The following is a 21,232-nucleotide window of genomic DNA, read 5'->3' as shown; positions in this document are numbered from 1 at the left end:
AATGGTATGTAGATCTAAGGGAAATGAGTTAGAAGTAAGAAGTCTCAAAAATTAGCCAAAAAATATCCTTAGGAGTTTGGATCGCACCTTCATTTAATTATCTCCAGTTCCCAGGAGAAACTAGAGACAATTGGTCCACCTTTGAGAGCTTATTAAAAACTAATTCAGATGAGTTAAATGAGTCAGTTATAATATTGCCTAAGGATTCCAGAAGAAAAATAAAATTTAAAAAAAAATGTTGATTTTTCCTATCTTTTAGTTGTAAACGCCACTCAAAATCACCTAATCTTTGTAAAAATTTTACATATCACAATAAGACTGCCCAGAAAAAACAAGTATTTTGTTTGTTTGTTTGTTTGTTTGTTTGTCTTCCTGGTATATCTTATGTAAGTATTTTTTATGGCATTTCTTTGTCATCTTATGTTAGTGGTTCTGATTATTGTCCTCAGGTCTATGATCAGCAGCAGGAAAAAGTCAAACCTTAAAATAAGGTCTTCCCAAATGTAGAGCTAAGATGTTAAGAATTAACACACATGTATTTTCTCAAGGAGATAATCAGGTAACTTCTCTCTTTGGAAATATGATTTAATGTTTCACGATACAGACAGAGAGTACAATCTTATTTGTAGCAAGTAATCTGTGAGTATATTTTATTTTCTGTCCTACTAAATTACCTCTAACAGCCAGACGTTCTGGAAGAACAATTAGGTTAATGAGTGATTCTTCAAAATTTTACCAAGAGAGAACACTGATTTTCTTTTCAGGTCTAAATAAAGCTTCAGTGTAACCAAGTATTTCCTAGGGTCACGAGATTTATGCAGTTACTTTTTAAATTAAGAATCTTATTCCTAGAGGGACACCTGGGTGGCTCAGTTGGTTAAGCATTGGACTTCAGCTCAGGTCATGATCTCGCGGTCAATGAGTTCAAGCCCCGTGTAGGGCTGTGTGCTGACAGCTCAGAGCTCGGAGCCTACTTTGGATTCTGTGTCTCCCCCTGTTTGCGCTCTCTCTCTCTCTCTCTCTCTCTCTCTCTCAAAAATAACTAAACATCAAAAAAATTTTTAGGAAAGATCTCATACGTAAAGAAGCACAAGAACTATATACCATTCCTTTAACAATGTAGCTTCTTATATCTTTTGAATCTGTTTTAAATTCCATCAGTAGTAACCACCAATTGTTCAGCTCTTTTCCAGAAACTGTAGTAGATGTGTGAGGCTTTTTCTACATACGTGGCTTCTCTGGGCATAAACAAGTCTATTTGACATCTTCTTCAGAAGGTAATGTCTATCTGTAGCATATGAGCATTCTGTAAAAATAAATCTCACTGCAGTTTAATGAAATTGTTATACAATAATGTAAGTTTTCTGAACTATAATATGAAACATTAAAGGGGTTTTCTTTTTCTTCTTTCTTTTTATAGGGTACTAGAAATCTTATTTGGCCTGAGAAAATAGGATAACTAATATTTAGTAATCTTTTTAAAGTTAATCTCCTGTTAACATGTAACACCTTTCCTGGCCACTAGGGTCTTGGAACTCATCTCTAGTTACTTCCCTCCATAACACTGCCCAACTTCAAGGACAAATTTCTAGATCATTGTCTGCATCTCACTATCTTTTATAATTGTTTGGTTTCCAAAATCTTAAAACTCTTTATCTGAAACCCTCTACCTTTCCAACCTTCAAATTCCTTCAGTGGCACTGCTACTGAGCGTAGCTGCCATCCCCCACCCCACCCCACCCTTACATCTCCACCTGTCTTCTCCATTCCCTATCTCCAGTGACCTAGAAATTGAGCCTCTTTAATGGGTCATTCTGTAGCAGGCTTTGTTTTCCTGTTTATGTGGCCTGGACACAGTCATCGCTCATTTCAATTGTGCTCGCTTAAGACTTTTTATTCGTTTGTTCCTCTTCACCTTTCACCACAGAAAACTTGCCATTGATAACAGGGATTGGTCCAAGAATTTTATGTGTCTCCTTGTCATCTCAGATGCTTAGGACTTGTACAGAAACATGACATAGCTATACTGATCAGATCCTTTAGGGTTATGAGTGTAGAATCTTCTGCCTTAACTGCATTCTCTCTCTCTCTCTCTCTCTCTCTCTCTGTTTTGTTTTGTTTAGGTTTTTTTGTTGTTTGTTTGTTTGTTTGTTTGTTTGGCTTTTTGGGTTTTTGGTTTTCCCAAGGCATTTCTTTGGGCAGACCTAGGGACAGGGAAGCTCTGTATCTAAAAGAAGATTTTTGGCCTCTTCATGGTAAAACATGGCTTCTATTAGCCATGCAAGACCCGGTGGGTCAGTGGGAACTTGATCATAGAGTCATGGAGTTGGGTGGCTGCTGGTAGGCACTTGCTGGCTGCAGTCTCCTCCACCTTTATAATCTGGATCAAGTGGGCCCAGGTGCAATGCCAGGTGTCCATGTCTCAGTAGCACTGGGTAACAGCACTTGCAGTGTTCAGGTCCAGTACTCTTGGTACATATTGTGAGTGCCACTGGGGAGTCATGGCACAGACAGGGGCCAAAGTTCTTGACCCACATGGGGTATTTCTGAAACACCTGTCCATAGTAGACAATTTCCCTTGAAGATATATTCATCTTCTTCAGCTGAGAGAAAAATACCAGAAGTGGAACTTGTTGACAGCATGATTATGTACAAAGATGTGCACGTGATAGAGGCGCAGAGTATGGCATTTGGGGTAGGCAGGCAGTGCTCTATCACCTTGTACTCTCCCAGTGCGCCTGAGGCCTTTGGGGCGCACTTTCCACTCTCACTGCGGCCCACAAAAGGAAGTGTTGGCTGCATACTTATTAATGTCTGATACCTTTTTCTTTCCTGTTGGCTCCAGGTCCCTTTTTTGTTGTGGCTGCCCCAGTGTTACCAAGCTACTATCCTTTAACTTCAACAGATGTCTTGGATTATTTCCTCAGTGAGAAAACAAGTCAACAGTCATGAAATTTCTTTGCTGCCCCTCTTTACCCTCTATCACAGATTCTTCATATTCAGTGATACTAGGATTTATCTCACTTTCTCCTCCAATTTCAGAGAATGAAATACCTTTTCCTTCTTAGGGTTAGTTTTCCAACGATTTTCTTGCTATCTCTCCTTTCTATGTACTTTAAGAACTTACTTCATCAGATTTCCCCGCTCTTTCTTGGATCTGCAAACACCTCTTTCCCACAGAGCCTTTCTTAAAGCAAACTGTTTACTTCTCCCTGTCATACGTAATTTCTCCTGCAACCCTACATTTTCCTCAAGTTAAATTCCCATCTCTGTCTTATTCACATTCATACTTTAAAAATGATTGATTTCCCCATCTCCTGCTCATCAATTTGCCCAGTGTGATCTGTCTTCTATTTTATCCATTTTTCTCAAATACTCTTTGGAGTATTGACTATTGTACTCTCTATTTGATCAATTAAGTTTTTGTTTTTTGTCTCACTTCATCATGGTCACAAAGTGACATTGTTGGATCTTCGTGTTTTGTCCGAGATAATTTATATTCAACAAGAGGACATTATACCCTTAACTGTGGGTGCCAGGCCAGCTCTAACAACACCCAGACCTTGCTGTTAGACTCAGCCCATTTGTGGCTATTAAGGGGCTGATATTCTCCTTCTCAACAACGATGATGGTGATGTCAATAATAAATGATAAATGCATTTGGTGCTTATGTTCATTCTGTTTTAAATTATTAATATATATTAAATCCTTCAGTCCTCTCAATACTACTGGATAGGTACTATGATTTTCTCTGTTTTGAAGATGAGAAAATTAAGACCCCAGAAGGGGAAATAACTTGAGCGCAACAAAGCTGGTAATATTTAGAGCAGATAGGTCAGCTATTTCGTGCACACCATTGCATAGCTTCCCAGTTGTATTTGTTTCAGGGCTTGGCCTCTTATTTTGCATTAGCTTTCCTTGTGATTGATTCTCACTGGCACAACTCATCGTGTTTTATCTTCCATTCATGCTGAATCTTTCTTGCCTCCTGCCTCAAGACATCTCTGTTGCCACTGACACCCACTTGGTATCTCTAGATGAGCAATGTAGGAAAGGCAGAAGAGTTCAAAGTTTTTAGAGCAAATTTTTAACTAATGTTGTTGAGAGGTGGTGAATATTCTCCCTTTTGTCTTATCCATGGGCTATCCTGAAATGCAACAGTTAGGATGGTCTCTTAGAAGACATTCCAGCAATCAAACCATCAAGTGTGCTTGACTTAAAATTGAATGTTTGCTCTCCGTATATCTATGTCTCACTCAAATTTCTCCTCACTTCTGCTTCCCTGGAATTGTATTCCCTAAGAAACTGGCAGTATATAAACTTTTATGCCAGGTTTCACTTTTTGGAGAACCCAAGCAATCTAAATCCAAACTGTGAAAACTCCACCTAGATGGTCTACAGTCTCTCTTTCCTTATCCAGTAGAGCATAGAGGTTGACAACACTGGCTTCAGAAGATAAATATCAATTGGAGTTTGGATGTTGCCACAAATAAGCAATGGGACCTTGAGTGATGTATTTAATCTCTTTCCCTTTCTTAAAAATTAGAGATAACTACTTACTTTAAATAGCTCTACCTCCCTAACAAGGGTTATGACACATTTAATAGTTTGCTGTGACTAACATACTCTTTGACATGTAACATGTAAGTATTATTTTTATTATCATTAATATCTTCCAAAACTGTCTTTCACCTTTGTCTTGATATATATTCATGTTAACACCATCTAACCTACCACCCAAACAAAACAAATTGTAAGGAAAGCACTGACTCTTCCATCCGCTTCTTCCATCTGTTTCAACCTCACAAACTTTCATCATATAATTGCTTCATAAATTAACGTTTGTTTTAACCTCTCAAAAACCCTCTCACATCCACTCTATATTAACCTTGCTATCTTCATTTTGACAGGCATTTCCAGAATCTCACCAAAATTTGCAATAATAGTGTACTATGTTAAATGATTTTCCTTGCCTACTCTCCTTAATGCATCACATTTATTCCTTTACTTTCCTTAGTCTTTTAAAACACAGTCCAATTTCATCACTAATAATACTGCATTGTAACTGGTTACTTATTTCTCTGTGGCTCTCAAGGGTTTATCAACCTTGGTACTATTGACATTTGGGGATATATAATTATTCATCACTGGGGGTGTTGTTCTTTGTATTGTAGGCTGTTTCACAGTATCTCTGGTCTCTATCCACTAGATGACAGTAGTGCCCCCTCCCCAGTTATGACAAAAAAAAAAAAAAATGTCTCCAGACTTTGTCATATGTCCCCTGAGGAGAAAACCATCCTGGTTTTGACCACTGCTGTAGAAAGTGAGTCATTTACAGACAGGGGTTATATTTTATTGACATAAGTCCCTAACACCAAGCACCAAGTTGGAAAAATGATAAATGTTTAATAAATATTTTATTAAATGAATGAACCAGTTCTCTCTTTCAAGTATTTTTCTTCTTCTTTTTTAAATCTCAGGGACCACCTTTTATCTGTGCTTCTGTAGCTTTTAGCATTTTTCTGTACATATGTCTGTTTCCCCAGTTACATTGTATGATTTTCTTACATCCTTAACCCCCACAGAATGAATGGAATATAGTGGGTTCTCAATAGATACATATTCAATTATATTTAGTTAGTAAATTAATATCTATATTCTGTGGATATGTTCATACCACATGATTCTCTCATTGAAGGTCCTATATGATAATAATTGTATGTTCTCACATCATGCACTTTCCCTTTGTGACACTTATACCAGCTATAATTAACTGATCATGTATTTAATTGCTTAGTATCTATCTCTGTAGGGTATTTGAGACAGAAATTGTGGTTACCTCATTTTTCCCCCTCTCCTCTGGCTAACCCAGAACTTTATTCACAGTACATACTCAGGAAATTATAAGTCTTTGTCAAATGAATGAAGGAAATAAATTAATGCTTCTGCTAGATGACATGGACAATATGTACTTGGAGAATTTGATGCAATAGATGTATCATGGTTTATGGATGTATGTGATGAAGCATCTTTGAACCTATATTAGGAAGCTTTAAAAAGTGTCATCTTTGTCAAATTAGTGAAAAAGTAATTTGCCCCTCTAAATCACTTCACAAAAGGGAGAACTTGATGCTGTCATAAGTCAATACAGATGTTTGATATCCCAGACTTGTAATCTCCTCTTGCTCAGCATGTTCATTTTTTTCCTGTCGTAATGAGTAGCTCATAGATCTTAATTGACATATTGACCTTGAAAACTCTAGACAATGATCTCTTGTGCCAGCTTCATTATCTGTGGCTTTATTAGCCAAGGAAATTTGACAATAAAACATGAAACAATCACAATCTACACAAAGACACTATAAATCATACTTTTATCAAGTAAAAATAACCAATCTAGTCCCTAACATTGTATCACACAAATACAATTTTGTCTTATATTCCAAATATAAAATAAGTAGTTTTGTTCTGCTATTGTCTGAAACTACTTATTAACCCATATTTAAAAAATCTCAACAATGAATGTTTGATAAGAATTTCATAGAGCAGAATACTGTTTAAAGACTCGAAATTTAGTGTCTTTTGAGGAATCTTCTTGCATCAGAGGAAACCAGCATGCTATCTTAAAGAACATTAAAACCAAGAGACAAAAAAACCTCTTTTCATACATATTGCTGTGTGTTTTCTCTCCTCACCATGGTCTCCTGTTGTTCCCAGTAGGGATACCAATTTTAGGATATGCAGTAGACAGCTGTACTATAGAAGCTAAAGCTTGAAATTGTTCAGGAAAAGCTAGGTTAGGGCTTTTCATTTGACAAGAAATTGTAAGCAAAAATTCATAGTAAACAGCCTGCAATAAATGGCCTGTAATAGAAGTACAAATTTTTTTAAAAAAATTATTGACTTAGAATTTTCTGATGGAAATACTATGCCAAAATAAATTTGAAAGTGATCCTAACCGCAAGCAGTCATGTTAGGCACCTGCTGACTCTTCTCTATCATGCATAGCTTAATGAAAAGGACCATCGTTTCTCACAAAAGTGTGTAACTGTGTTCCCGATGGGGAGTAAAAATTACAAAAGTATGAAATTGTCATTTCAACTTAAAAACTACTGATATTTAGGTGATGTTTTATTTTAGCTGAGCGCATCTCTATTATACATGTTTTCATTCCTTTTTAATGTCTGGAAAATACACAGGTCTTTCTCCAGGACATAAAATGAGTTATTATGTTGTTATATTAATTGCCTGTACAATCATATCCAAATTCCCAAGATAATAATGGTCAGTCCTCTATCTCCCTGTCAAACCTCACTCCCATTTGCCCCTTTGTTCCTGTTCTTGTGACTGTACACAATGTGGAAAGCATCCATAGTGTCTAAACAGGTAGTATTCTGGTTGTATTACTCCCTGTGCTTGGAATGAAGACCCCACTATTTATCCCCGGAATACTCAACCTTGCTTTTCAAATCTCAGTTCAAGCCAACACTGCCGGCTCTCTGAAGCCATCATTGAGTCTTCCAGGCAGGCTTTGCTGTTTCTTTCTCCATATACCCAACTGCTTCTATCAACTCTATTTTTCCTTCCACTCTCTTCACTCTGGAACAAACTATCAGAGATATTAGTGCTACAATCAGTGGACTCAGTAGTGTCACTTGCCTGTGCACTGATCAGACCATATTTAGAAAGTATATTTAATTCTTGGCTATTGTAGAGCAACATTGATGAATCAGAACATGGTCAGAGAAGAAAAGATCTTAAAGCCATTATATCGTGAGCTGCTACTGATGGAGTTATAAATTGGGAATAATAATATCTGGTACTGTTGTAAAATTGAACTAAAATAACACATCAAAATTCTGTTAACTTGAAAAGTAAATTTTGAGAAACACGTTCCATGCCCATTTGCCAATTTTACACTCCCTGTATTGGTTGCTCACCATCTTGAGAGAATAGACTCCCCTGTGGGCATTTGTTTCCTCTGTTTACAAATGAACTTGCAATGAAATTACTACTTTTTATTTTTTATTTATGTTTTTATTTCTATCTCCTTGATCGAATGTAAGCTTCTTCATGGCACAAATTGGTGAAATTATTTTCATATCCTTTAATACCAGCACATTAATACTAAACACACAGTACAGTCTTCAAAAGGATATGAAGAAAATCTGAAATGAGTTTCCACCAAAGGAAAACATTGTTGTTTTCTTTAAAATAGCTAATGGGCCATCATGTAGAAGACTGGTAACTTCATCACCTCCAAACGGTAGCACAAGGAAGAGTGTGGGTAGCTAATTGCACATCAGTATTGGGAGAATACTGAAAACTTCCAAAAAAGAAACAAATGATTTGTTATCCCATTATCCAAATAGTCTCTCCTAGTTGAAATATATGAAACCAGTTCATACAAATGATTAGAATATAGAAAGAATTAAAAAGGTATATACTAGAAATAAAAGCCTAACCTTATATTTCTAGAAACCACCCTTTACAGTGTTCTTCAAAAAGGTATTATGCATGTACATATATGCCTATAAGTCCATCCGTAAAGTATTTTACACTGAAGGCATTCTCCCTATTCCCATTTATGTGAGCTAGTTGGTGTCTTCCTTTCTCCTTCTCTCTCCTCCCTCTCTTTCTCTTTCTCGGTGTTTGTGTGTGTAACTCCACTTCTTTATTGTCGGTATTATTGAACTTATCAAGAAAAACAGTGTTGTCATGAGCAGTCGTGTACATGGATACTTTGAAATATATCGGGAACTTTCTCTAAAGATTTAATGTTAAAAAGGAAACCAAAGAAATAGACTTTCCTGTGAGGTAACGATGTCTTCATGAGTGTAAACTTTTAGAGGCTTTCCTTTTTTAAAATTGTTTAATGTTTATTTATTTTTGAGAGAGAGAGATTGACAGAGTGTCAGCAGGGGAGGGGCAGAGAGAGAGACACACACAGAATATGAAGCAGACTCTAGGTTCTGAGCTCTCAACAAAGAGCCCAACCTGGGGCTCAAATTCATGAACCAGGAGGACAGGACTTGAGAGGAATTCGGATGCTCAACCAATGGGCCACCCAGGTGCCCCCAGAGGCTTTTCTCTAAAATATTACTGCTTTGGAAATGAAGCTAAACTAAAATGCTTCCTAACAGCTGTTCATAATTCTAATATAATAACGAAATTTTGGTTGCTATTCACATCAAATAATGCTTCTCAACATTAGCTGTAAATTATAATCATCTGGAGAAATTTAAAAACAATAACAATGCGCAGGTTCCAGTCCTGATGAATTAAATCAAAATCTGTAGGGATGGGACTCAGGCTGTAGGTTCCTAGGTTCTTCTAATGTGCATTTACTGTTGAGAATTTGTGATGTAAAAGTCAAGTCATTAACATCGTTTATCAGTACGTTTGAAAACAAGAATGGCAGCAATAAAGGTACAAGAACTTTACGGAATTTATTTTCTTCTCTACTAGCAAAATGGGGGGAGCATGATAGTAATGTAAAGAACAGAAACACACTGGAGAGAACCTCAGACACTGCCAGTACAGGACTTTGGTAAATGTTAGTCATTTTCTCTGAGCAGATACTCCTTTTTTTCAACTCTTTGAATGCTGGTTCCTTATACAGAGGAGGAAAGGGTCCATATCTGCACTCTTTCCCATTGTTATTCATGGGTCCAAGGAAGCTGAGATGGGCATCTGAGCTTCTTTAATCAGTGGTTCTCTACAAGAAGGTTAGGAATCATCTCTCTGTAGCAGAACTGATATGTAGCAACGTCCATCAGAAGAGATGAGTAGGCTTCTGTCAAGGTAGATGCGGCAGGGTAGATAGAATGAAACCTGAAGCTAGGTTAAGTAATTGGGTTCTTGTTCAATAAATTGCCTGTTTGTGCTGTGTAATGAAAGATCTTTGGTGCAGTGGATGTCTGAATCCAAATACTCTTCGGATTTTCTGATGGAAAAAGAGATAAGGGTGAAAGGGATTTAATTTAGAACTATTGAAAACCTTTAAAGAGATTAGAAAAAATTGGCAAATGCACTTTCTTTTTTAAAATCAGGATTCTTTGTTACTTGTCAGCGCTGGTTATTTACTTTTTCAATTGACAATAAAACTTATTTGTTGGTTTTGTTTTTGTTGCTTTTAGTTTTTCTCCCATCAATTTGCCATCATTAAGGGACCTTTAAGATTCAGATTATGAAGAAGATAATGGAGAAATTGTTTTCTCCCAGCCCATGTACCCTAAACCTGAATTTAGGAAGTATTAACTTTCAGGATTTCATTGGAATGTCACATCAGAATTGTAGGCACTGCATCGGTGCATAGACTAGACCTCATGTCTTGATTCAAGTGATATTTTTTCCCCCATAAAGTCAGACCTCACTCACGTGCCTAAGCTTCTATTTAAAAAAAAAAAAATTCTTCAAAGAATACACTTTAAAAATATACCTCATTAAAAAATTCATGTGAACAATCAGAGCAGTGTGGATATGTAATAGTGGGTAGAATTTGGTGAAATATATTAATCTCAACAATAAAACCATTCATGCTTTGGGCTTTTAAAAGCATTGTCCCAGATAATTTTAATAAGCAATTATTTGAATGGATTTACTTTCTAAGGGATAAAAAAAAAAATGTGTCCGAGAAATGAGAAATAAAATGGTCTCTTTCTTTTCATTCCACTCGTTTAACACTTGAAAAAATAAAAGGCTTTATTGGAGGAAAAATTTAGGGATACACAACTAGAAGAGGAAAGGGATTCACAACTCAGAAGGAAAAAAAAATGTTGACTGGATAAGATCTGTATTGAAATTCCCTTCAATATATGGTACATTCATAGTGTTTTGATACTTGGGACAAATCCCAGGCGTCGCATCCCCTCAGACGCTTTGTTTCACATCTCTGTGTCATACTCTCTAACCCTCCCTTCACTAGGTGATCTACGTATCCATACTTCATCTATTCTTGTTCTTTCCTCAGTTTTCCCTCTCCTTCTTTCTCTTCTCTGGAGGAACATGTATCCAATCTCCAGGATCATATTGGGAGTCAGAATTCTAACAAATAAGCGCTTATTGAAAGTAACTTCTCTTTAGGGTTGCCTAGCATGCCACATGAAACAGCAGAACTAGGAAGTAAGAACACTGAGTTGAAGCAAAAGTTCAGCTGAAAAATTTGTTAAGTCTTGGCAGCTTCTAAGCCCTGTAGAGATCCATTTTCTTTTAGCAGAGGGTCAAAGGCAGAACAGGTGATCCAGAGCTGCACTGAAGATGGGAGTGTCTCCTGATGAAACATATCACTCTCAGACTCTGGGAGGCTGTCATGTGAGAGGCTGAATTAGAAATACTTTCAAAGAGACGACTGTCTTCTAGAGAGTAACCCTCCTTTTAAAAAAATTCAGGAGTTGGACTTCCCATTTATCTTTAAATGAGGAAGGAGACCTTCTCCATTTTCCCTAACTCTTGACTTCATTTTAGAACTGACAAGTTTAAACAAGATGAGAATCAGATTGCTTCTGCTTATCTCATGCTTTCAGCTCTAGCCGACAATGTAATTAATGTTGCTGTAGGAAAAACCAAAAGCGTTCTTGAGGAGAACTTTTTCCTCTCTGCTTTTTGCAGGCATCATTCTTGAGAGAGTAGGTTGTCTTTTTGACATACTACTGAGGGAGGTATAACACGCAGATGTCCTTGATGATTTTTTTGCATGTCTGTTGATTTGTAAGTTAAGCCCAGACTACTTTTGTCTTCTTATCTTTTTATGGTGCACAGAAGTTATTAATTACCATACTGTTAAAAAAAGTAGCATCCAAAACAAAAAATTATCCATACATATGCACACAGTTTCTTTTGCTGGCCTTCCCTACAACATATGATTTTCCTTAGCATGTTGGTGTTTTAATCCGTTTCTGGGGAAATTTGCTATAGAAAAGTACTAGAGTTATACTGATAGCTATCGGGTGTCTTTTATAACTAGTTCCCTCAGTTCAAGGTTACATTTTCTTACCTACACTGTCAACATTGTTTTTCAACATCATTCCTACAAATTCCAGTAGACTTCCCATCTTCTCTTGCAAGTCAGGTTGTCTCCTCAGAATCCTTCAATTTCTCTCTCTTAGTTACCAAGTCAATTGTGAACGCTTTATTCTGGCACTCAGTTGTCTATAGCTAGACCCATATTTGAGTACCTATCCTGACAGTTTTATGTGCTTCAATTTCTGGTCTCTAATTAAATTATATACATGAGAATACTCAGAACTCGCCCATAATATTTAGTCCGCATGGGCTGCTTTTATAATCCATCTTTCTACTGTGATTCTACTCACTTATCAAGACCAAATTTAAATGCCATTTCATCCATAACTTTTTTCTCTTCATTTATACTTTTTTCTCAGCACCCTTGCCCACCATCTGCTACCACCATGGGGACATACCATAATTAATGGCTATTTTTTTTTATGTTTGTTCCTATGCTATTGTGAATGCACAATACCTTGTGATATATGTATTCATATGTGTATCTGTCTGCCTTATAAGAACCTCAGTATAGGAATATACCTATATCTATACAGTAGCGTATAGAAATATACACCACTTAACTCTTTGTTGGTATGTGAAATGGTTTACCTACTTGTTATAGAGAATATATACAGTTTTTTCTTACATTTATTTTTTAAAGGACAGACTATATTATTATGAAAAAAATGTGTTAAGAATTCGTGGATCTTTTCTGTAGATAAACTTACATTCTGTCAAGAGAAGTCAACGCCTATTTTCAAAGGCAGAAAATTTTCTTTTTTTCTTGGTAGCAATAATGGGAAACACTTTAACCTCCTGTTTTTTAGTCCAAAGTGGAATGGTGTTATTTATCATGCATTGATTTGTTGTCTCTGAACTGACAAAGTAGGTGGTTTGGCTATTTACAGTCAGTGTAAGATGGTATATATGTTCAAGGATGCAGGTGAGTACCATTAGAATAAGTCCTTTGGGACGGCTAGTTATGTAGCAAAAGGAATATATCATACAAGTAATTAAGGATGCAAAAGAAGAATAGCATAGAAAGATATGATGGCTTTAAACATAAGTTGTCTTCTAATGAAGCTGATGTCAATCCAACCATTCTTTAGAGAAATCTATGTAGGATAAAGTTCTAAAACTTTCATTTTGTGATCATAATTGTATTTTGAAATGATTTCTATTTATAATGGGAATCAATATTTGATCTAGTGGATCCTCAGTATCGTCCTCAGTATGATAGGATTGTTTAGGCATTTGTAAATTGGGAAAACTGAGGAATATAACGGACATGAATCCCTCACTTTCATTTTCAGTTTTTATGAAATAAAACATACATTTTGCATTATATTTATACTTAATATTATATTCAATGTTTACTGTAAAGTTATTGTAAGTAAATTTTTTTCCTGTTATAATTAAGGGGATATGTAGTTGATAACTTATGTAGAGTATTCAGTGAAAATACTTAACAAAATGGTCTTAGTGCATATATTCTGCATACAATTAAAAACTTCTGTTTGTGTGAAATGAGAATATCCCAGGATTCATATCGGATGGCTGTAAACTACCTACTTAATGTTATGTGATTTTTCCATAAGAAGCTTATTTGGTGTTTCTTTCCTTACAGAAATATCTTTATTTTAATATATTTTATTATAATAAAATTTATATGCTAACACTTAATAATAATATTCCTAATAAATTACTCACGCCGCCAATGCCACCTCGCCACCACCGCCGCTATGACTCTCTAGCGTGTAGTTCTGAACTCTGTTTCTTGGTAAAACTGCGAGGTAGGAATTGTTTGTTGGCTTTGAAACCAGGGGCGGATCAAGATGAGTGCTTGACACTTTGGTAATGATGTCATTTAGGAAAAGGCATCGGGTTTCTTTCTTAGTTTCTATTCAATTTGGAAGGCTTAGCTCTATCACTGTCATTTTCTGGTGACATGACTGAGTGTGTTTGCTGAGCCTCAGAGGCTGTGCCACATGAAAGGGTACTGGGGCGGGCGGCCCTCAATCCTCCACCTTCCTTGTCGGGCGCCGGTTTGCTCTGCTGCCCAGTGACAGTCCTGGATGTGAGCAGTGTCCCCCCTCTGCCTTGTCCTCAAGACTGCTACATCAAGGCCTGCAGAGGGTGGGGACTTGAGGGCCACAGGCCCAGCCCTGGGGACCTTGGCCGTGGGGCCAGTGCTGGGGTTCAGTCAGGGTCTGGCTGGCTTCAGCTGTCCTTATGCGTCCTCATGGCCAGCGCACCTGTGACAGGTGTGTGCTGTCTGTAATTTGGTTGGGGTGATGATATATGGAAATGTCCAATAGCTTGCTTTTAATGTAAGCTGTTCAGCAAGATTTTCCTATCTTACGGAAAGCCTTTTTGCTGATGCTATTAGAGTAATCGCCGATAGACCAAGTTTTGAATTCTGTGGCAAAATCCCAGAGAGAGGACGTGAACGTGCTCAGGTCTCTGCTCATCCCTCAGCTTTTACTTAAAAGGACCTGGCTGTCACTTCTTGTTCCTATTTACATCTGATTTCTCCCAAAGCGGGGCAGTTGGAGATGGAGAGAGGGAGCTGCGGTGTTCTTAGAACGCGCACCTGTTGGGGCAGCTGGGAGGCTCCGTCGGTTAAGCGTCCAATTCTTGGTTTCGGCTTAGGTCGTGATCTCATGGTTCGCGAGTTCAGGCCCCACGTCAGGCTCTGTGATGACAGCGTGGAACCTGCTTGGGATTCTGTCTCTCTCCTGCTCACACACACATTCTCTTTCTCAGAATAAAACAACAGAAACAGAAAGCAAGCATGTGTCGTGCTCAAGAGGAAGCTCTAGGTTTGGCAGGCTTCTCACTGTAAGGTCTGACACTTTCCTCAAAGAGTCGTTAAAAACCATTTGTGAAGCTGAAGAGCCTGGTTTAGTTGCTTGCCACTCAGTTTTAGCCTCTTGACAGGAATCCGGTTTTCGCTGGCATCTTAGTGGTTCAAATTCGACAGATTCTATTTTTTTCCCTTTCAGGCAGATTTCAAACTGATGTGTGATAACGCGATGACCTACAACAGACCAGACACCGTGTACTACAAGTAGACCAAGGAGATCCTTCACGCAGGCTTTAAGATGAGCAAAGTAAGAAACCCACGGCAGCAGGGAGCCACAGAGACGTGAGTTCCCCTCTGTCTCGATGCCTACACAGAGCCCCACCCCCACTGACTGACATGCTTCCACCAGACCATCACTGGCAGTGGCGCGGAGCTTCTGCTCTAGGGTACACATCCCAGGCCACCCTCCCCTCCAGGTGCTCTCTCTCTCTCTCTCTCTCTGCTCCTGCGCCAGCTGGAACGTCTCCTTTAGGGTTGGTGGAAAGTGCTGGATCTGTTGATCTAAGTGTGGGTGTCTGATGGATTGCAGCCAGCCTGTGATTTGTTTTACGTGGCTGCCTCACTGAGTCCGGACAGGACGTCTTGGCCATCCAGAGTGGCTTCCCAGATCTGTCCCACGAGCCAGGTTGCATGTGTCACGCATCTAGGACCAGTGCCTTGTACCTGATCGGCCTGTAGGTGAGGTGAGGGCCACTGTGCCCTCTGGCCCGTCCCCCTCTGCCAGCCCCGAGTGCTCCCAGCCAGTCGGCCGCGCCTGTGGTGCTGACTCCCACCTACACCTGCCGCGGTAGCGCCATGGGAGCCCGCTGTTAGGCCAGGCGAGGCTGTGGCTGTCCACATCCAACCCATCACCATGGCGCCTCAGCTGTGAGGCAGAGGTAAAGGCCTGCTGCTCTGTCCTTTTTGATTCTAGGAGCGGCTGTTAGCTCTGAAGCACAGCATGTCGTTTATGCAGGACATGGATTTTTCTCAGCAGGCAGATCTTCTGGGCAACGAAGACACAGCTTTTGAGGAGCTCGTTCCTGAAGCAGCACCTGTACAAGTTGAAACTGCCAAGGAATCCAAAAGGAAGTAGAGAAGTTATCAGGTATCGGGAAACGCACCTCAGGAATGTGAGTGAGGGTGAGCCTGTGCTGGTGCCCGTGTCTGTGGAGTAGCTCGTGGACCCCCCCCCACCCCACCTGCTGGAAGGAGCCTGGTCCCCAGAGGCTGCGTGTGAGCTCTGGTCTCAGGTGTTTCCAGGCAGCTGGCCGGCAACCTGGACCAGCCGGGCCTTGAAACGCTAACGGACCTGGGGGCACAAGGGCTGGACCGCCCCTGCCAGCCATACGCAGGCTCTGTTCCAGGTGTGACACTGCTGTTCCCATATGTGTGTTGCAGGGATTGTTGGCCCTTCACTATGAAGAAGTTCCCTCCTATGCAGGACACTTGTTGGTGGCCTGGCTTGGCTGTCCCTGAGCGGGGGACATAGCTGTGCTGTGTTAGGCAAGTGACACGCTTTGTGGGGGGGGCTTCATTCTCATCATACCCGACCCCCCAACTCCTGCAGCCATCCACCCTGGGCGGGGGGGGGGGGGTTCTTGCAGGCTTGGGATCCGCAGGCAGAATTTGCTCCCACAGCTCCTTGGATGGAATCTGTCCATATGCTTCTGGAAACTTCCACAGGAGAGACCACATCCGTTGGGTGCTGCACCCAGCAACCCTTGGCTGTTCAAATAAAGCTCTTCTCTGTGTGGGGTCTGAGGCCACCTGCCGAAGCCTCGGGATGCCCCTTTTGCCTCATGACCTGTGCTCCCAGCTCACCCTTGTTTCTGGTGTCTCCACGCTCCATGGAGCTTTGCCTCTTTTTCCAACGGTGCCTCGAATGACATTGTGAGTAGTGAGGTTGCCGTCAGGTTGCTCTTAGATCGACTCAGGTGTGCAGCTGAGACACGAGACACCTCCAGCGGCCGTTTGGGTCTCCCTTGCTGTTCGTGGAGGCCTCGCGTATTGCTGCAGTTACAGCCATGAGGACAGGGTCAAGGAGTACTTCGTGCCCCTGCTCCCAGCCCATGGTGACCTTGGGGAGTGGTAGGGACTGACTGTGGTGAGGTGGGAGCAGCACGTGCCCCGGTGACGTGTGTGCTGTTCTTGCCTTGCAGCTGCACGTTTGAGCCGGAAGGAAATGCCTGCAGCCTGACTGACAGCACGGCAGAGGAGCACGTGCTGGCCTTGGTGGAGCACGCAGCTGACGAGGCTCGGGACAGGATCAGCCGGCTCTCACAGGGGGCAAGGTAGCGTCAGGGGTGTCTGGGCAGAGCTCGTGTCCCGCAGGCTCTCTTTGGGTCCTGTCACCAGCTCCATCTCTGGGGTGCCTCGCGAGCAGGACCCTCCCAGAAGTGGTGTGTGTTCCGGGGTCGCTGCAGGCAGGCTCGCCCCGTAGTGGGGATGTTGCCCACCGGCAGATGGACGTCAGGCCTGCCAGTCATCTGCGCTGCAGCCTCCCTCTTCTCCTGGTTGCTTGTGTCTCTGTACGCCTCTGCAGGACCTACACGAGGCACAGGCAGAGCGCAGGGGCTCCTGGCTGTCCTCCATCCTCAGCTGCCTGTCCAACACCTCCCCCTCCAGTAGGGACCAGCACCACCTGGGTAAGGTGGCCCCGGGACTTTGGGGGCTGCTCCCTCTGCAGGGCGCCCCTGCCCCTGGGGCGCTGAGACCGCCCTCTAGTCGGGCAGCTGCACGGGGCTGAAGCATGTGAGTGGAAGTCACTTGGGGTTAGGAATCCTGGGGAGTGGCCGTGAGACATGGCCGGCCCTGCGTCATGAGGAGCCCCAGCTGGCTACACCCCAGGGACCTTGGAAGGGGCAGAACGAGCCTCAGACGCTGAGTTCAACTCGGGGAACGTTTGTTTCTTTCTGCCATTCCCGGTTTTAGTCCTAACACAGAGTGTCAACGAGTGTGTCGATCCTCCGAGGCCCTGAGGGGAGAGCAGGTGGCCTGGGGCCTTCTGTGTTTACTGAGACAGAGCGGGCAGGTGTGTGGGCCCCACCGGGATTTCAGTCCCACCAGGAAGGGAACCAAATGCTTCCTGGCTCCTTGAATTTACTCCCTTACTTCCCCATGCTCCTGTTGTAGTTCCCAGATAGAAGGTCGGGCTCGCGAAATACGTCTTGACGTTGTGGGCTCGGGGGTGCTCGTCCATGGTGGAGGTTTGGCTGAGTAACAAGCGGGCTGTATGGCTGAGTTGTGGTTTCACTAACCGCCGTCACTAGGACACGTTTTCGGCCCGGTGTGAACCGCGACGTGTGTGTGGATCCACTGTGTGAACACCTGTCTTTCCCACAATTGCAGGAAGTCCTTCTGGCCTCAGCATCGGGGAGCAGCCAGAGGTGACCCATGACCCATACGAATTTCTTCAGTTTCCAGAACCTGCAGCCTCTGCAAAGAGCTAGCCTTGTAGATAGACTTCCGTTAGTTTTTTATTTTTTTATTTGTGTGTACAGTTTTTGTCGTGAGACAGAGACTTTCGTTTTGTCTCCTCTGGCATGCGGGAAGCAGCCCCGGGGAGGTGGGGAAGTGTCTCTGGCATCATGTCAGCCACACGCGGATCCCGTGTTTCTGTGGGTAGCCCCATGAATCCTGGACAGTGGACAGCACACATCCAGGTGTGTGACCGGGTGGGGTTGAGCCGTTGTGCTTTGTCTCTTGAGCTTTGAGGGGTCTGTAAAGCTCCTCTCTGTGGCTGGCCGGGACATACCATCCTGCCCCAGCTTCCTTCCCGAGCACCCCCTGGGAGGCAAGAGATGCCCACGTTGAGGGTCCTGTGTGCTGTTTGCCCTGCCCGCCCTCCCCGCCGTCCCCACATTTCCAAAGCAGGTCATGGTGGGGCCGCGCCCTCCCGGCCTGGGATAGGCTCTGTGCTGGGCGAGGCCTGCCTTCTGCTGGAAGCTGACACTGCCCCCTGACGACAGTGATGTGCTGTGTCCATAGACTTTTTTAATCTGGATGTGTTTACTGGATGTTTGTTTACATTTGCAAAATGTAGAGATCTCAATAAAATACAGAGCGATCGCATGTAATTGTTTGCAGCCCCATAGGTGTCCACTTCTTTGTTTTTTTTTAATTTTCTTCAAAGTCTATATTTGAGAGAGAGCACAAGAGAGGGAGGGGCCGAGAGAGAGGGAGACACAGAAACGGAAGCAGCTCCAGGCTCCGAGCTGCCAGCTAAGAGCCCGACATGGGGCTGGAACTTACAAACCGTGGGATCATGACCTGAGCCGCAGTCGGATGCTCAACCACCCTGAGCCCCCCAGGCGCCCCTGTAAGTGTCCACTTCCAAGTGACTTTTCAGCAAGAACCTTTGTCACAGGAGGTCAGCAGCGTCCGTTCCGGCTGCTCACCCTCTCGCGTTTACTCTGTGTCTGGCCCCGTTCTCCGCCCGCAGTGTGTCTCTCTTACCCACCCTGCACATCTTCCAGGTGGCTTCCTTTTTGAAAACAGAATTGGAAGGGCGCCTGGGCGGCTCGGTCGTTTAAGCGTCCCACTCTTGATCTTGGCTCTGGTCATGATCTCCCGGTTTGTGGGTTCAAGCCCCGTGTAGAGCTCTGTGCTGACAGTGCGGAGCCTGCTTGGGAGTCTCTCTTTCCCCCTCTGCTCCTCCCCTACTTGTACGCACATGCGCACACTTCTTTCTCTCTCAAAATAAATAAACTTCAAAATATTCAAACAGAACAAGATTGGCGCTTCTGTCACCTCACAAGGCAGAGTGAATCCTGGGGGAAGGGGGTATGTGTGACGGAGGCAGTGGACAGCACGACGTCCCCCGGCCCACAAGTGCCATGGGGTGGGCCAGCCCTGCTGGCCACTGCCTGCTGCACTGGTAGGGCGCCTTGGGAACCTCAGGAGAAGGGGAGCAAAACATTGCATAGCTGAGGCGTCAGGAAGCCGTGGCAGGTGCCAGCAAAGGAGCAAGTCCCCAGGAGGACAGACCCCACGGTCAGGCTGCTCCTTCCTGGGTGTGTCACACACAGCCGTGAAGGGGGGACCTGGGGCTTGGGGCGCCTCCCTGGGCTTGCTGCCCCAGGAAGCTGGCAGGATCCAGGTCAGAACCCACAGGTGCTCTTGGTGGTCAGAATAACTGGGGGCAGGTGGCCTGAGAGGGGGAGGGTCCCTCAGAGCCACAGTGGCCACGTGTCAGCCACGGATGCATGGGAGCACCACAGCACCTCAACCATGCTGTTGACTCTCCAGGAAGGGGCTGTGTGGGCAGACAGTGCCAGGTGATGGGGGTCCATCCTGCTGCCTTTTCTGTGGGAAGCCACACTCCAAACAAGACCAGTGAGGTGGAGAGTGTGCACATGTGTGAGTGTTGCACGCTTGTGCAGTCTCGTATGTGCATCTGTGTGCACATGAGTACGTGTGACACGTGAGCATGTGTGAGCACGCGTGTGCACATGTTTATTCTGGTGCACGGGCGTGCACATGCACATTGTGCTAGTGCATGTGTGAGCACGTGTGTGAGCATGTGTGTGAGTCAATGTCCGTACACGTGTGAGCACATGTGTTGGCGTGTGTGTGTTGGTGCCTGTGTGTGTGCACGTGAGTGCCAGCGCCTACCTGTCCCGCACTCCACCTCACTCCTCCGCCATCCCTGCCCCCAGCCCCAGTGCTGACCCTTTGGGGGTTGGCTGCTTAGGTGTGTGCGCAGCGGGATTGCAGCGGGCCCGTAACAGAGCTTGTGAATGACCTTCCTGTCAGGCAGGTTGAGGATCACACTCGGTGGAGTGCTCTGTGCACCCTAAAACTAGGGGGGAGTCTGTGTTGAGGGAAGGGGACACTGGGCTGCAGTAGAGGGGACAAGAGTGGGTTGCAGAGTGGGGCCCACAGAGTGGGGCCCACAGCACAGAGTGGGGCCCATTAGAATTTTAGGGCACGCAGTTGTGCGTGGGAAAAGTCCTGGTTGTCCCGGGCGGGGGTTACGGCTCTGGTTTTTAGTCTGTGTCTTAGTGTTGTAGCTTCTGAAGTTTTTCTCTTGGAGCGAAGATGTCTCTTTTGGAGGCACATTTCTCATAGGTGTGAGTGGCTGAGGTCACCGTGGCTCCAGGTCAGCCAGGAGGCCCGACCACCTGCAGACTCGGGGGACCCCTGGGGTAGTGCCTCCCCTGCCCCACTCCCTGGTGCCTCTTTCAGGGTCTGCCGAGTGGAGGGGTTGAGGCCACAGGCCCCAGAAAAAACCCCAGCGAGGGGCCAGCAGCCTGCACACAGGCGTATCTGGGGAAGCCCGTTCTATGCAGAAGGCCGACACCTTGCTCGTCTTCATTTACCGAAAAGCACTTTCAAGCGCTGTAAAGACTAAACTTTGCCGCAGCTTGAGCTCTGCCA

At 43.4% G+C, this 21,232-nt stretch overlaps 2 long non-coding RNA genes and 1 pseudogene across 4 annotated transcripts in view; 2 read left to right on the top strand and 1 right to left on the bottom strand.

Annotated features, from left to right (window-relative positions):
- LOC147583412 (uncharacterized) overlaps nucleotides 1–21,232 on the top strand; it is a 380,385-nt gene that overhangs the window by 284,031 nt on the left and 75,122 nt on the right. The gene's annotated exons all lie outside the window — the stretch shown is intronic.
- On the top strand, nucleotides 1,181–18,248 carry LOC147583414 (uncharacterized). 3 transcript variants are annotated; one of them, XR_015243103.1, is made up of 5 exons: nucleotides 1,181–1,277; nucleotides 15,012–15,119; nucleotides 15,849–15,984; nucleotides 17,014–17,145; nucleotides 18,203–18,248. It is a non-coding gene; the product is annotated as an uncharacterized LOC147583414 (long non-coding RNA). The 3 variants fall into 3 exon arrangements; XR_015243102.1 differs by having other exon boundaries at nucleotides 15,846–15,959; XR_015243101.1 differs by having other exon boundaries at nucleotides 15,846–15,984.
- LOC147583415 (large ribosomal subunit protein eL20 pseudogene) lies at nucleotides 2,228–2,802 on the bottom strand (annotated as a pseudogene).

The sequence above is a fragment of the Puma concolor genome, chromosome A2, assembly GCF_028749965.1.
Source record: "Puma concolor isolate L17-30 chromosome A2, mPumCon1.1.hap2, whole genome shotgun sequence".
NCBI classification, from domain to species: domain Eukaryota; kingdom Metazoa; phylum Chordata; class Mammalia; order Carnivora; family Felidae; genus Puma; species Puma concolor.
Note: the sequence above shows the minus strand (reverse complement) of the source record. Positions and strands in the feature narration are given on the sequence as shown.